General features: G+C 37.2%; 1 protein-coding gene across 19 annotated transcripts in view; it reads right to left on the bottom strand.

Moving 5' to 3' along the window:
• Positions 1 to 14892, bottom strand: part of l(1)G0196 (inositol hexakisphosphate and diphosphoinositol-pentakisphosphate kinase) — a 331048-nt gene that overhangs the window by 276858 nt on the left and 39298 nt on the right. The window lies entirely within an intron of this gene.

Below are 14892 nucleotides of genomic sequence, written 5' to 3' on the forward strand. Positions count from 1 at the left end.
TGGTTGTCAAAATAATGGAAGCACCTGAAGAAATTGCAACTTAACTTATTAATATGACATGGGACCACCGTTTGGCTGCAGAACAGCTCTGATTCGTCTTGGAATAAAGGCATGTAAATCATGAATAGTTTTCAGAGAAATACTGTACAATTTCTCATGCAGCACAGCACTCAGTTCTGTCAATAAGGATAGAGGAGAATATCTGATACAGATTCCGAGTTCCACAACTGACACCCTTAATTCCATAATGTTGAGGTTTCAGAATTAAGGGTGCCAAAGGAGATGTTATAGTTCATCCCTATGTTTATGAGACAACGCCTTAACACAGCTGGGTTTGTATGGGCATCCACCATACATAAACATATAAAGTGAAAGAGAACTAACTGGATCATGTTACGCGTTCCCAATCACCGACAGTCCATTTTCTTCACCGTAAAGCATTGGTAGCGGTGGTCAATTGTTTGGAAATTGTAACTCGACCACGGATATTCAGATTATACAATTCGCGTCGGATTGATTGTCACAATAGGCTGTTTCAATGCAGTCCGTAGTTACTTTAGCTGTGTTCGCTCCACGGTCTTTAGTAACAATGCTCTTGAATACTATGACTCTTCGCAGATGATTTTTATGGTGAATTCTGTAGGTCGTTATCTCTTTGGATACTGTTTCCCGCGACACATATAACACAATGTCCACCTTAGCTACACTTAAAATTGACAATTTGGCCTCTCTGAAACTTAAAATATTTTCAGGTATTGCATTACCACAACCTCCCCGCTTCAATATATGCCTTCATTCTACTCCGTCTGACGCACTACATATGATCGCCTAACCACTTCTAACAAACCAGGCTCTCCATACGCACCCTCAGTATTAGTTCCTTAAGTATTTTAATTGTTGCGAACTACAGGTGTTATCATTAGTTTCTTCACCATGTTACATAAAAAATAAGTAAATTATTCTTTATATTTATAAAGTAAGTGATATTTTATTAGAAGATATATCATAGTCATAAAACACGGCAGCAGATTACTGTTTTCTATTTATCTTTCCTGATTTTTCTTCACTAGGATATATATATATATATATATATATATATATATATATATATATATATATATATATATATATATATATATATATATATATATATATATATGAATTTCAGAATAATTAAAAATCCGAGGTAGTTTATGATAAAAACAAATTCTTAAAAACCGTCAAGTCAGTAAGTACCGAAAATCTAACGTGAGCTATTCAAAATCAACACTTACTGTTGATGGTTCAGATTAATATATACGCTCAGATATCAGTGAAAAAATTACAACCTTTAATTTTTATTCCTTTAATTCCGTATAGCATAATACGAAAGGGGTTACTTTGAAAAGAAAACAGCACTTGTCAATGTCAATGTTACAATCAAAGAGGCCAACAGACAACAGACATACGAGGTTTTTATAGTTCCTTAATTGCAACAGAAAATTACAGTAAATCATCCCGCCTCCCCCCAAAAAGTCTCATTTTAGATTGAAGCAACCAAAGTTTCTAAAAATATACTGAAAATAGTCAGTATTGATATGTATATTTTAAAATTCATATTTCCAAGAAAAAAGTTACATACATTAGTTTTTCATTTGATCTTTTCAAACTATACAAATATTAATTATGGAGGTTTATCCAACTATTAATAAAATTTTATTTGAAAATTGTTTTAGTTGAATATGGAATTTTTATCTACCAATAAAATTTAATGCACAATATTTTACAATTTTTTCTGCAGGATGAAAGAATTTTTCCTCAAAAGCATAAATTTGGGATTCAAAGCTCACTAAATCTCAGTAAAGCTGCAATTAATTATATCTTGTCATAACCCATGCTTTTTTCTTTCTATTTAAAAATTAATATTTTTAAAAGTTACTTTTTAACTGAATCGTTCTACTATAGGTAAAACATTTTTACTATACCTAAATACTAAGAATTTTTATTTACTTTCACTTATTACTATTTGCTTTATGTCACAACACCGATCTATAAAAAAAGGTTCACAACTTGATGTTAAATCGATTTATTTGGACTTAGCGCCAAAAAGAATTCGTGAATTCGGTTGGCAAGAGGTAGTGTATAGAGTTCAGGAATATTCCCAGTTTCCTTCTGCAGCAGTTATTCAAAGATGAGTCGAAAGTTCGCAATATGTCGGTCATTTACTTGCTTTATGAAACAAGTTACAACGAAAGCAGCCCAACACTCAATATAGAGGCAATCGCGTTGCACCATCTGAAGCCAATTCTTGTTCTTCGAGGAAAGGCTCTGCACCGTAGGTTCCACATCATTTTCGTTGTTGAAGCAACGCGAGTACAGGAAGTAAGCCATGGAACAGAAAAAAGCAATAATCCGAGAGTGGGACGTCGGTATTATATTACATCAAGTTCCTGAAGTTTATTCCGAGTCGTTAGATGGGTATGAGATTTAGCGTTGTGTTGTTTCAAAACGAATAGCTTTTTGTTCAACAATGTAAGGTATTTTTGGCATACAATGGCAAATAATCGCTTCAACTGTTTGGTGTGAAAATTGGTAGTCATGGTTTGACTGTCCAGAATGAATCTGTAGTGAATTAACCGCTCATAATTCTACCAGATGCAGAGCATCACCTTGTGTTCGAAACTCCCAGGTTTAGTTGTATATACCGGCATCTGGTACTTGTTCAACGACTGCTTATAACATTAGATTTTGGAAAAATATTCTCTTTTCGTCGCACAATGTTATTCTCTTCTGGAACGCAGATCACGCAGGTTTTCTATCCACTCGCATCTGTGCTTACACGCACAATTTGGGAGATCCGGATGTTTTTGCCAAAGTCATGAAAATGATCTACACTGGACTCTAAGACACCGAGCTTACCTGCGAATGCTTATGATTGAATTTGTATTTATGGTGTGATACAGTCAGCGACGAAAGCTTTTATTTTCCGTTTAGTAAAATTTATTTTGGAAATAATGGTGGTAGGGCTGGAACGTACCGAAAATTACCAATTTAAAGAAAATTGCTTCAGACCGTCCTTTCATTTTGAAGTTATTTACAAAACTAATTTTACCACATGGAAAAAACTTTTGTCGCTGACTGTTTAAGACCTTAATACTAAAGACGGTTTTGGCGGAGTCCTTGCAACTCAAGCAAAATTTTTGGAACCATTTGATTGTTGTGCTCTGATCAACTGCCCCTTTACGTTTCGTACGAATGTTTTGGGCTGTTCCTGTTGCGTTCCCGAATTATACTTTGTTGTATCTAGTCCAGTAAACGAAGGAAAAATAGAAAAAATAAATCGTGTAGTTTTGAAATTTGGTACAGCTATAGGGGGAATGCCTTAAAAGACATACTAAAAGTCCCCTAAGGTGGGGTCAGCAGATGGTGGTTTAAAGATAGGTGTTTCAAGGTTTTCCTTAATATTTATAAAAAAACGATGGGGTTTAGCAAAAAACTTTTCAATAAAATTAAATTTCTACTAAAATAGTCCTATACATTTTTTTCGTCGAATCAATAATTTAGAAGATAAAGGGGGATAAAAGTAGATATTTTTGGTTGAAGGCTATGAAATGGAACATGTATAGTCAAACATCAAATTCTACCGCTGTTATTTTATGCTTTTTCTTCGCTACACCCAAATTCAAGTACTTCTTCAGAGCTTTTATTGTCTAACAATGTAGATGTAACACTAAAAATTCGAACTTAGGAAGACACCAGGTATCGAACTTAGAAAGACATACGTCAATGGCACGCGCGGCTACATAAAAGCAATTTAACACTTTTTTTATTTTGTACTCATCTATTTGGTAGGACCAGAATTGTAGAAAGAAGAGTTAGAATTTTTCCCCTCCAAAGGGGAACATTTTTAAATACAACAATTGTAAAATCCAGATATAACATCTCGAAATGAATTCACTCAACTTCTTAATTTCTTAAATAAGATCTTAGATTTAATCTACAGACGCTGATTGTAACTGTCAACTACTTATCAGCAATAAAATTAGGTTGAAACAAATTATGTGAAAGAATTTTTAACTAGCTAAAATGAAAAGTATCTAGCTTTTTTCACAAAAAAAGCTTCAAATATATTAATAATTTTAAAATCATTTATATTAATTGTATACAATGTGATTAGTTTTCTCTTATTGAAGTAGATCAATGCATTTCTTAATAATTATAATTTAATTTATTGAACGTATTTTCAGAAGGAAAAAATAGTATGTTTGTTTGGAATTTAACATTTCATTTCACAGGAAGCTAAAAGAGGCTAAACACATATCTTAATGTAAGCTCCGAAATACAAGACCCACTGACAATCAAATCCCGGATTTCAACAACATAGGCAAAGGACTCTCAAACAATACAGCAGTTTTTTTTTTTTTTTGTTTTTGTTTTGTTTGTTTGTGTTTGTTTGCTTTTCGATTTCCGAATATCAATAGTAATTAACCAAACATAATTTCTGATACGCGATCCCTCGTGGCTAACGCTAAAATCTTTCTGTGGATTTAATTTCTAGTGGGGTATACTTGCAATGGACACAGAACCGAATAGGTCTGCATTCCACTTTGAACAGTAGTGCCCGTTTCCTGTAGACAAAACAATGAAGAGACGTTAAACTCCAATCAACCAAAAGCTTTCTCGTAGCTAAATGGTTAGCGTACGCACTTCAGTGTAAAGAGATCCGGATTCGATCCCTGGTAGGAACTGATATAATTTTGATTCAATGTTAAACTGTAAGTCAACTTCTCATATAGACTAGCTGCTGAAAGGGGCACTAAACTTATATCTAATCCAAAGACCCGACCAATGACTTTAATAGGATAGTCTAAGAGTCGGCAGTTTATAAACTATTTATGTCATATTCAGTTAACTTTTTATTACACAAATTATTTCTGTATTAAAAAATAAGGCAGCTTCTTTTCAACATAACTTTTTTTTCATAGAACGCTTTTATGTAATATTTGATTAACTAGACTATTATTTCTGCTACATTACTTATACCTGCAAGAGGTCGTTATTGACTCATTCTTGTACAATTTGTGCGGTTTTTGCCGCACCAAAAATCTGTCGTTGCAACAACAATGGATGCAGCAAGACGGAAGTACTGCCCACACTGCAAATGAGTCACTTGCCCTTCTGCCCAAGAGAATTAGATGTCACTTGATTTCCCGTAAAACGCGTTTTCCATATCCTCCCCACTTCCCTGACCTTACGGCTCCAGATGCCGAACGAAGCAATTTTTCGAACAGATAACCCCCCACTACTACACCGGAGATAAGAAAGAAGATTCTATCATCTGTTTTGTCGTTCCAGCAACCTGCGATCACTAACATGTTCATCAATCTACAGGACTACTATAAAGAATGTATGCGACGTAATGGTAAACATTTTGAACACATGATGTTCAGGTGCGATTCCTCTTAAATTTTCAATATGTGTTGAATAACATTTGTCATCCATTTTATAACATTTATTATGTTTCATTATGCTGTACAACAAATAAACAAAGAAGTGTCAACACTGTGATTTCAGTACTGCTTGTTTTGCCGCATACTATATGAAATAACATGCGCAGAATTTCATCAATGAAGAAGAACAGCTCACACACCCACGTTCATATCGTTTCAGGATTAAAGTATACACACCTTAACCCATATAATCCTTATCTTTTTTGTTTTATACTTCGATTTATTTTGGAAAATAGATAGTTTTGACCTATTCTTGATGAATTTAGTGTCATTTCTTTTTGTTGATCTCCCATTGGCTAATTATGATACTGGGTCGAAAACGAACCGAGGGGAGCGGAGCAAATATTTAAGCTTTAGCAATAACAAAATACGGAAGTAGGTAGTTTTCGACCTGTGGGGCTTAAATCGGTTGATATGATAAAAGTGTATTTAATATATATCGGGTGTTGCAAAATAAGTGTTACAACTCTTGGGAGGTGAATCCTGCCACTGAGACAAGAAAAAAAGTTCTCTTGAACTTTCGGCTATCGGACATAGTTTCAGATCTACAAGGTGCCGAAAGCGTGGGAAAATGACTTTCGGACGCCAATAGTTCGGAAACTATCCAACGTAAAGAGGGCGGGTAAAAAATTCGCTGAAGAAATCATACTTGCTGTATTGAATTTTGCATGTTTCACAATCCTACCATGCACGCGCAAGGGATTCCCGAAAGGAACGTAGGGAGTTCCGGATAATCTGCTAAATGAAAGTTGGTCTAAATGGATATGAATTGATGATGTTTCTACCAGGTAACAATAATTCGTTTGTATTAAGTCGATATCTGGAACAATTACAAAATGGCGGACACTTTCATGCTCGTTGTGTGTGGTTGCATAATCGCCAGGTACGCATGCTGACCAACAGTGAAGTTCTGAGTATTAAGTGTAGCGAATTTGTACTCAAATGCTCTAGAAAGACATCTGGAGTGCCGGTGAAGCACAAAAGATGTAGCAGGGTGATTCACATGTGTGGAACACGTAACGGAAAATGGCCAGAAATGCACTCATACTCAGTAAACGTGAGTTCAAAGCGTCATAAATGTAAGGATTAGCGTGAAGAACATGAAAGTCAATTCACCAATAATATTCCCTCAAACCGACGCAATATGATGTGCACGGTTGCATACCAATAAGGATGCAACAACTGAGACCAAGTTGAAATTGTGCAAAGGGACTCACTAAGAAACTGGGTAAACTAAATGAATGTCTCTAGTGGGATCGCATGATCGATATTGAAATGTGGTCAATGTGTGTGTTTATATCGACATGTAGCTAATGGACAAATGTCAACATGTCCCACTTCTGCGGTTTGGGTACAAAACCTCGCGGCCAGAACCTCGCGGCGACAACCTCGCGGACCAAAACCTCGCCTCCCAAAACCTCGCGGGCCAAAATCTCGCCAGACCGAAACCTCGCCAGGCCAAAACCTCGCCGCCCAAAATCTCGCCGGGCCAAAACCCCGCCTGGCCAAAACCTCGCCGCCCAAAACGTCGCGGGCCAAAATCTCGCCGGGCCAAAACCTCGCGCCCCAAAATATCGCCATACCCAAAATCTCGCTTGACCAAAATGTAAATGTTCCAACAGATGATAAGGATGACGGTATAAAAGACGTTGTTTCAGAAGAAGTATCACGGGTATTTGACCAAGTCCCGCGATACCATATGAAAATTCTATTTCTGTATTAGAGGATTTCAATGTGAAGGTAGGGCGACAGGATGTTTTTAAACTGGTTATAGGGAAAGAAAGTCTGCATAAGGAAAGTAAAGACAACTAACGAGGTTAGTTTCGTGAACTTTGGAACATCCAAAAACTTAAAATTTTAACAAAAATCTAATAATATTTATGAAAATATGAAACAATATATGAGTTTTTACTACGTCCCTTGATTATGTCCTATAGGTTAAAGGAGACGTAGAAGAGCAGGATGAAGGAAATGATCGAATAAAGAAAGTGGGAGGAAACGGGAATAACCCGAGAAAGCCCACGCACACGATGTTTTGTATCTTACTATTATTATTATTATTATTATTATTATTATTATTATTATTATTATTATTATTATTATTATTAATGTGGAATTGCATATTAGGAAACACATTGGGTAAATTTTAAAGAAAAGTTTCATTCGCGGCGAGGTTTTGGCACGGCGAGACTTTGGGCGGCGAGGTTTTGGCCCGGCGAGATTTTGTCCCGCGAGGTTTTGGGCGGCGAGGTTTCGGCCACGCGAGATTTTCGGCGGCGAGGTTTTGGCCCGGCGAGATTTTGTCCCGCGAGGTTTTGGGCGGCGAGGTTTTGGCCCGGCGAGATTTTGTCCCGCGAGGTTTTGGCCCGGCGAGATTTTGTCCCGCGAGGTTTTGGCCGGCGAGATTTTGGGCGGCGATGTTTCGGCCTCGAGATTTTGTCCGTATACCCACTTCTGCTGGGACACCGTCTCACATGCGAAAACTAGGAAAATAACGTTGTACATTCTGCTATTACATCTGGTGCACTTTTTGGTAGAACGTAACTAGAACAAGATTGTATGAATGTCCCACTTTGTTTGGGACATTGTCCCATAGTCGACACATATGAAAAGAAATGTCTTAATCCATGGTTCAAATTGTGATAAAGTGTGAAAATAACAAACTTGTATCATGTCTCACGTCTTCTGGGACATATGACGTACTCGATATCAAAATACCTCCAGAAATATGTAACTTACACACAGTACACATGCCACGACAAAGACGAAAATGAACCAATTTGGCATGTAACACTACAGCTGGAACATAACACATATGGAAAATAAAAAACGACATGAGAAATAGGAAGAAACGTCATAAAACTCTGATTGTTTACAACTGTGCAGTAGGAGTAACAAAATGTAACACACAAGCATGTCGGGAGGCTGTACAAGAGCGCTTGCCAAACAAAGTGGGTACTCCTCAAAGAAATGTATACAGAGAAAGTCAGGCTCCCTCGAGTCTCAGGGCTAGAGCGCTCGCTTTCGATCGCGTGGTCGCAGTTTCCAATCCTACTGGGAGCCCACGGCCTCAGATTCAAGACCCGAGTAGTTATTTTCCTATTTTTCCCACGTGAGACGGTGTCCCAGCAATAGTGGCACATGTTGACATTTCTCCACTATCGATATCAACACACAAATTGTCCGCATTTCAACATCGATCATGTTATCCCACTAGAGACATTCATTTAGTTTACCCAGTTTCTTAGTGAGTCCCCGTGCACAATTTCAACTTGGCCTCAGTTGTTGCATCCTTATTGATATGCAACCGTGCACATCATATTTCGTCGGTTTGAGGGAATATTATTGGTGAATTGACTTTCATGTTCTTGACGCTAATCCTTAATACTCAGAACTTCACTGTTGGCCAGCATGTGTACCTGGCGATTATGCAACCACACACAACGAGCATGAAAGTGTCCGCCATTTTGTAATTGTTCCAGATATCGACTTAATACAAACGAATTATTGTTACCTGGTAGAAACCCCATCAATTCATATCCATTTAGACCAACTTTCATTTAGCAGATTATCCGGGACTCCCTACGTTCGTTTGGGGAATCTCTTGCGCGTGCATGGTAGGATTGTGAAACATGCAAAATTTAATACAGCAAGTATGATTTCTTCAGTGAATTTTTTACCCGCCCTCTTTACGTTGGATAGTTTCCGAACTATTGGCGTCCGAAAGTCATTTTCCCACGCTTTCGGCACCTTGTAGATCTGAAACTATGTCCGATAGCCGAAAGTTCAAGAGAACTTTTTTTCTTGTTTCAGTGGCAGGATTCACCTCCCAAGAGTTGTAACACTTATTTTGCAACACCCGATATATATATATATATATATATATATATATATATATATATATATATATATATATCTTGTAGAAGAGGATTAAACCCCTCTCAGCGTCCGCCACTGTTTAAATGGATAACCAGAGTACTTTCCTCTCCTATTCTTATATGACAGTTCAGCTTTCCAGAATACTGCTCTTCAGGGGCGTCATTTCAGAGGGCAAGAGCACAACCGACATAAGACTTTCACGTTTTGTACTAGTATATTAGTAGTCAACCGATTAAAGTATATGTATTTCTTAAACTCTTGGGGGGGGCAATTGCCCCCTCCAGCCCTCCCTAAATGACGCCCTGCTGCTCCTAAAACTCAAGACACAACTAAAAATGCAGTAAATGAAAATCAGAAACATTTCATTCTCTTAACAAGTGAATGTCGTTTTACAGTGTGACACTGCATTAGACTTCCAAATTATGTTAATTTAATACTCAAACTTGAAGTAGTACATTTATAAATATCTACTGGTCGTAATAGAGCAATAAAGGATAGAACTTGTTCCTCGGAAACCAAATACATATCAAAATGCCATTACTCGCTATATCTTACTGTTTTTGCTCTATAGTCTTTCACTTCCGGTTGCAACAGAGAAATAGAATCACAGATGACACATGTTCCTACGGTTCTGAATCCATATTGAAAACTGGTTGTTGATGCCTATTTCCATTTTTATCCATTACGCGATCAGAATGTAACTGAAAATCGCAAAATTTTACCACTTCCGCTTTGAAGACAGAAATCAATTTAGAGATAAAACTCAATCTTGGAACGCAGAATCTGTCAAGAAACTCCCTTTTGATATCTCTTACCATATTTGCTCAATGAAAATAAGTATTGAAACCGGAAGTACTAGTAAATTTCAACCACTTCTGGTTTCGATATACTATCGCGGCTAATGATATGTTTTGGTGAGACGCTGAATCGACTGCAAGAAGCTGCTTCTTGCTATCTAATAGGTTTTTGTTGTATAGGAAAAACGCTGAAACCGGAAATAGCTTATTTCTACTATTTTCGGTTTGAATAGATGGTTAACTGAGGAGATGGAATCAACTATTGGAATGTTGAATCAATTGAAAAAAAAAGAAAAAAAGAAACGCTCCTCGGTATCTACTACCGTTCATGTTCTATGACGCGGAACGTTGAAACCGGAAACGGTTGACCTGAACAACTTCTAGTTTGAATAGAAGGTTAACCGAGGAGATTAAACCTACTTTTGGGGCGCTGAATCGATTGCAAAAAAACAGCTTCTCGATATATTTTTCCGTTTTTGCTCTATAAAAATCAGTAATGGAATTAGAAGTACTAGTAAGTTTGAACCACTTCCGGGTGTTGTGGATAATCATAATATGTTGTCTCGAGATGCTGACTCGTTTGCCAAAAACGCTACTCGCTGTCTCTTACCGTTTTTGTTCTATGGCGATTTGATTTTTACCACTTCCAGTTTCAATAGAGGGTTAATGGATAAGGTGATTTCTACTCTTGGGATCGTGAAACGATTCAAATATATATATATATATATATATATATATATATATATATATATATATATATATATATATATATATATATATATATATACACTCTGTAAAGAAAAAATAGCGACACCTCAATTCTTAAACTAACTTACACATAAAACCATAGTTGCAGCCCGTTAGAAGAGGAATAGAAGGAAATGAAGAGTGGGATAGTTCATTTGCGTTATCTGTGACACCTGTGGTGTAGGACATCGCTTGTCAATTGTTTGTGTATCACTAGTATTTTCGATAGATGGCACTGAGTGCGTCTCGTAAATTATTGTAGTAAGAATTCTGCATTGCATTTGTAATGTGTAGGCTGAGGTAAATAGCATTTTATGATTGTTCTTTGCTTTCTCATTGTTTGGACAGTGTGTCAAGTGGCAAAATTTTTGTTGTGCAGTGTTGTTTGTGTGTGATATTGTTGCTACATGTAGACTGTAAACAAATAAGATGGGTAAGAAATGTGAGTTGTGGCAAATCTCTAAAAGAATAGATGGAATTCTGAAAATCCATCATTCTACGGCAGGAAGAGTAATTCACAAGTGCAAACAGCATAACAAATCGTCCCTTCGTCAACAGTGTGAAAGAAAAAAGAAAGCATCACCCAGAGCAGATTGCTAAATGAAATCAATAGCACCGCAGATTTAATGAGTGATTTCCCAAAAAATCGCTTTTGTAGTTTGACATGATCTTGGAACTGCAGTTACTTGTACAACTGTATTGTCTTGACTGTATGAAGAGGATATTACAAAGAAAAAACCGCGTAGAAAGTCGAAACTGACAAAACACAGAGGACTTCAACATGTAGTTTTGTGAGTCGATATACAACTTGGACTTATGACAACTGAAAGCATGTCGTTTTCTTCATTGAAAAGAAGTTTAGAATAGTGGGAAACGATAGTGGTGTGAAGTTGTGGATACGAACAAGCAAGGAACTTGACAAGGATTTTGTTTAAGAGATTCAAATATTCAGTTACTGAGTGATGATATGGGCATGGTTCACCGTTAAAGACGTCAGAACGACGGATATATGTGAAGGATCGTTTAATGCACGAAAATATCATCAAATTGTGGCACGTAAAGTTCTTACAACAGCTAAAGATGCCTTTTCTGAAGAAGATATGGACTACTTCCTTTCCCAGGACGATAATGCTTCATGTCACCGAGCCAAAATTGTTAATACGTGGTTCAAGAATATGACTATTTAGAGACTCGTGTGGCTACAAACTCACCCGACATGAATCCAGTTGAAAATTTGTGGATCAATATGAGTAGAAATTTCAATAGACAACTATCTTAAATAGAATGGAATTCAAGGAACAGATAATCCGGGTGTTATTCCGTGATATCGAGGTTGCATTTTGCAATAGCTTTGTTACCAATGCGGGAAGCCCATAGTGCACATACAAAATACTAGTTTGGTGTATCGTACTTCTCGATGTTTGCACACAATATGTCTTACCCTAAAGAAATTCCATTTCTTGTTTTCTGCTATTGTTGTTGATCTTTTTCAGTTTTATGAATTACTCTTCCTACAAACGATTTTGCTCAAAACACACATAGCTACTTATATATGCATATAAATTCACCAAATTCATGTCAAAAGCCTGAAACTCTGGCGCAAGTATTAAGAATGAACTGCTCATTAGGAATATGACTTGTAATATTATCAGGAATTCATGTAAAAATTCATATTGATTAAAGTATGTTGAGAAAACCATATTAGAGCAAGTGTCGCTATTTTTTCTTTACAGAGTGTATATATATATATTTGGTCTAGGAATTAATTCGTGCAACGAACGGAGCATCCCACAGTTCCGTGTATCCACACGTGTGTTCCAAACCCCTGTCATCGCGTATAGTTCGTAGTATAGGGCAGTGGATTAAAGCGTCAACAACACCAGTTTGTAGTGAAGTGAACATGGCGCAATTTGTGCCTGATAAAGTGTTTTTGCGGGGTGTCCTGCTGCATTACTTTAACATGCAGAAAAGTGCGACTGAAAGTCATCGTATTTTGGTGGAAGTGTATGGTGACCATGCTCTAGCTGAGCGAACGTGTCAGAAGTGGTTTGCACGGTTTAGAAGTGGTGATTTCGGCTTGGCAGACCAAGAGCGAGCTGGACAGCCAAAAAAATTTCAAGACGAAGAATTGACAGCATTGCTCGAGCAGGATTCGTGTCAAACGCAGGAACAACTTGCAGCAGCATTAGGCGTTGATCAAACAACAGTCTCCAAACGCTTGAAAGCCATGGGAATGATTCAAAAGATGTCACATTGGGTTCCACATGAAAATTGAAAGACAGAGACGTTGAAAGACGAAAAACCATTTGCGAATTGCTGCTTCAACGACAGAGCAGAAAGGGGTTTCTGCATCGAATTATTACGGGTGATGAGAAGTGGATCCATTACGAGAACCCTAAACGAAAAAAGGCCTGGGTGAAACCAGGTGAACCAGGTCCATCACAACCAAAACGAGATATTCACTGTGCAAAGGTTATGCTGTGCATATGGTGGGATATGAAAGGTGTGGTGTACTATGAGCTGCTGCAACCGGGTGAAACTATGAATGGAGAACGTTATCGACGACAATTAATGCGTTTGAAGCAAGCTCTGGCCAGAACACGACCAGAATGGGAGAACAGACATGATAAACTTATTGTTCAACATGATAACGCTCGCCCACATGTCGCAAAACCGGTCAAAACCTATTTAGAAAATGTCGGATGGGAAGTTTTACCCCACCCGCCGTATTCACCAGACGTTGCTCCTTCGGACTACTACTTGTTCGATTGCATGAACAACGATTTGATTGGACAGCGGTTTACTTCTTCAGAAGATATCGAAACATGGGTCTCTGACTGGATCGCTTCCAAGGATGAGGACTTCTTTCGCCACGGAATCCGTACATTGCCTGACAGATGGGCGAAAGTGGTGGCTAGCGATGGACAATATTTTTCTTAAGGTATTTATGTATTTTGTGTTTGTACTACAGCTTCAATGTGTGCGTACCAACCGCACGAATTAATTCCTAGACCAAATATATATATATATATATATATATTAGTTTTGGTTCAATGGAGATAAATAAATTCACCGGAAATTGTTAATTTCTATCACTTCTGGTTTAAATAAATGGCTAACCGAGGAGATGATTGCTCTTGGGATGCCGAATCGATAGCAAAAAACTGCGTCTCGATATATTTTAGCGTTTTTGCTCTATGTAAATCAGTATTGTAACAACAATAGTAAAATTAAACAACTTCCGGGTGTTGCGTGTAGTAATCATTTGTTTTGTCTTGAGGCCCTGAATCGTTTTTTTTTTTTTAAAAAAAAACTTTCTGGCTATCTGCTATCTTTTAATTCTATGGCAAAGAAGGTGAAATCTCAAATGGATAATTTCAATCATTTCCGGTCTGAATAGAAGGCTAATGCAGGAGACAGAATGTACCATTGGGTCGTTGAATTGATTGTAAAAACCCCCTTCTTGATATCTTTTACCGATTTTGCTCCGACACACACAGACAAACAGATGGACAGGCATAGCCGCTTTATGACTTCCAACACATACATATATAGCTTAGGCGCCAAGTGAACTTTGTGGTAAGCAAACACCGTGTGCGGGGTTTTTTCCGGGTTCTCCCACTTTCTTCATTCCAGAATTTCATTCATTTCTCAACATCACCGTCTCCTTTAGCCTAGCTGACATAACCGTCGGACGTAAAACTTAAAGATTTCACTTCATTCATTAGAAGTCTAATAATTACAAAAATACTTTAAAACAATTTTACTGTATTTGAACAACAGTATTTTAGACATCATTTTAATGGTTGTTATTTAGTAATTTAAGTATCGCTTCTTTCTACGATAATTTACATTACAAATAACACTGAACCACAACTTGTAACGCTCTTCATATTATTGAAGCACATAAACTATTTTAAGAAGTAGTAAAAAGAAAAAGAAAGTCAGAAAGAAAAAGAACAGTTGTATTAAAGTGTGTT

Source organism: Thermobia domestica, chromosome 13 (genome assembly GCF_964235325.1).
Source record: "Thermobia domestica chromosome 13, izTheDome1.hap1.1, whole genome shotgun sequence".
NCBI classification, from domain to species: Eukaryota; Metazoa; Arthropoda; class Insecta; order Zygentoma; family Lepismatidae; genus Thermobia; species Thermobia domestica.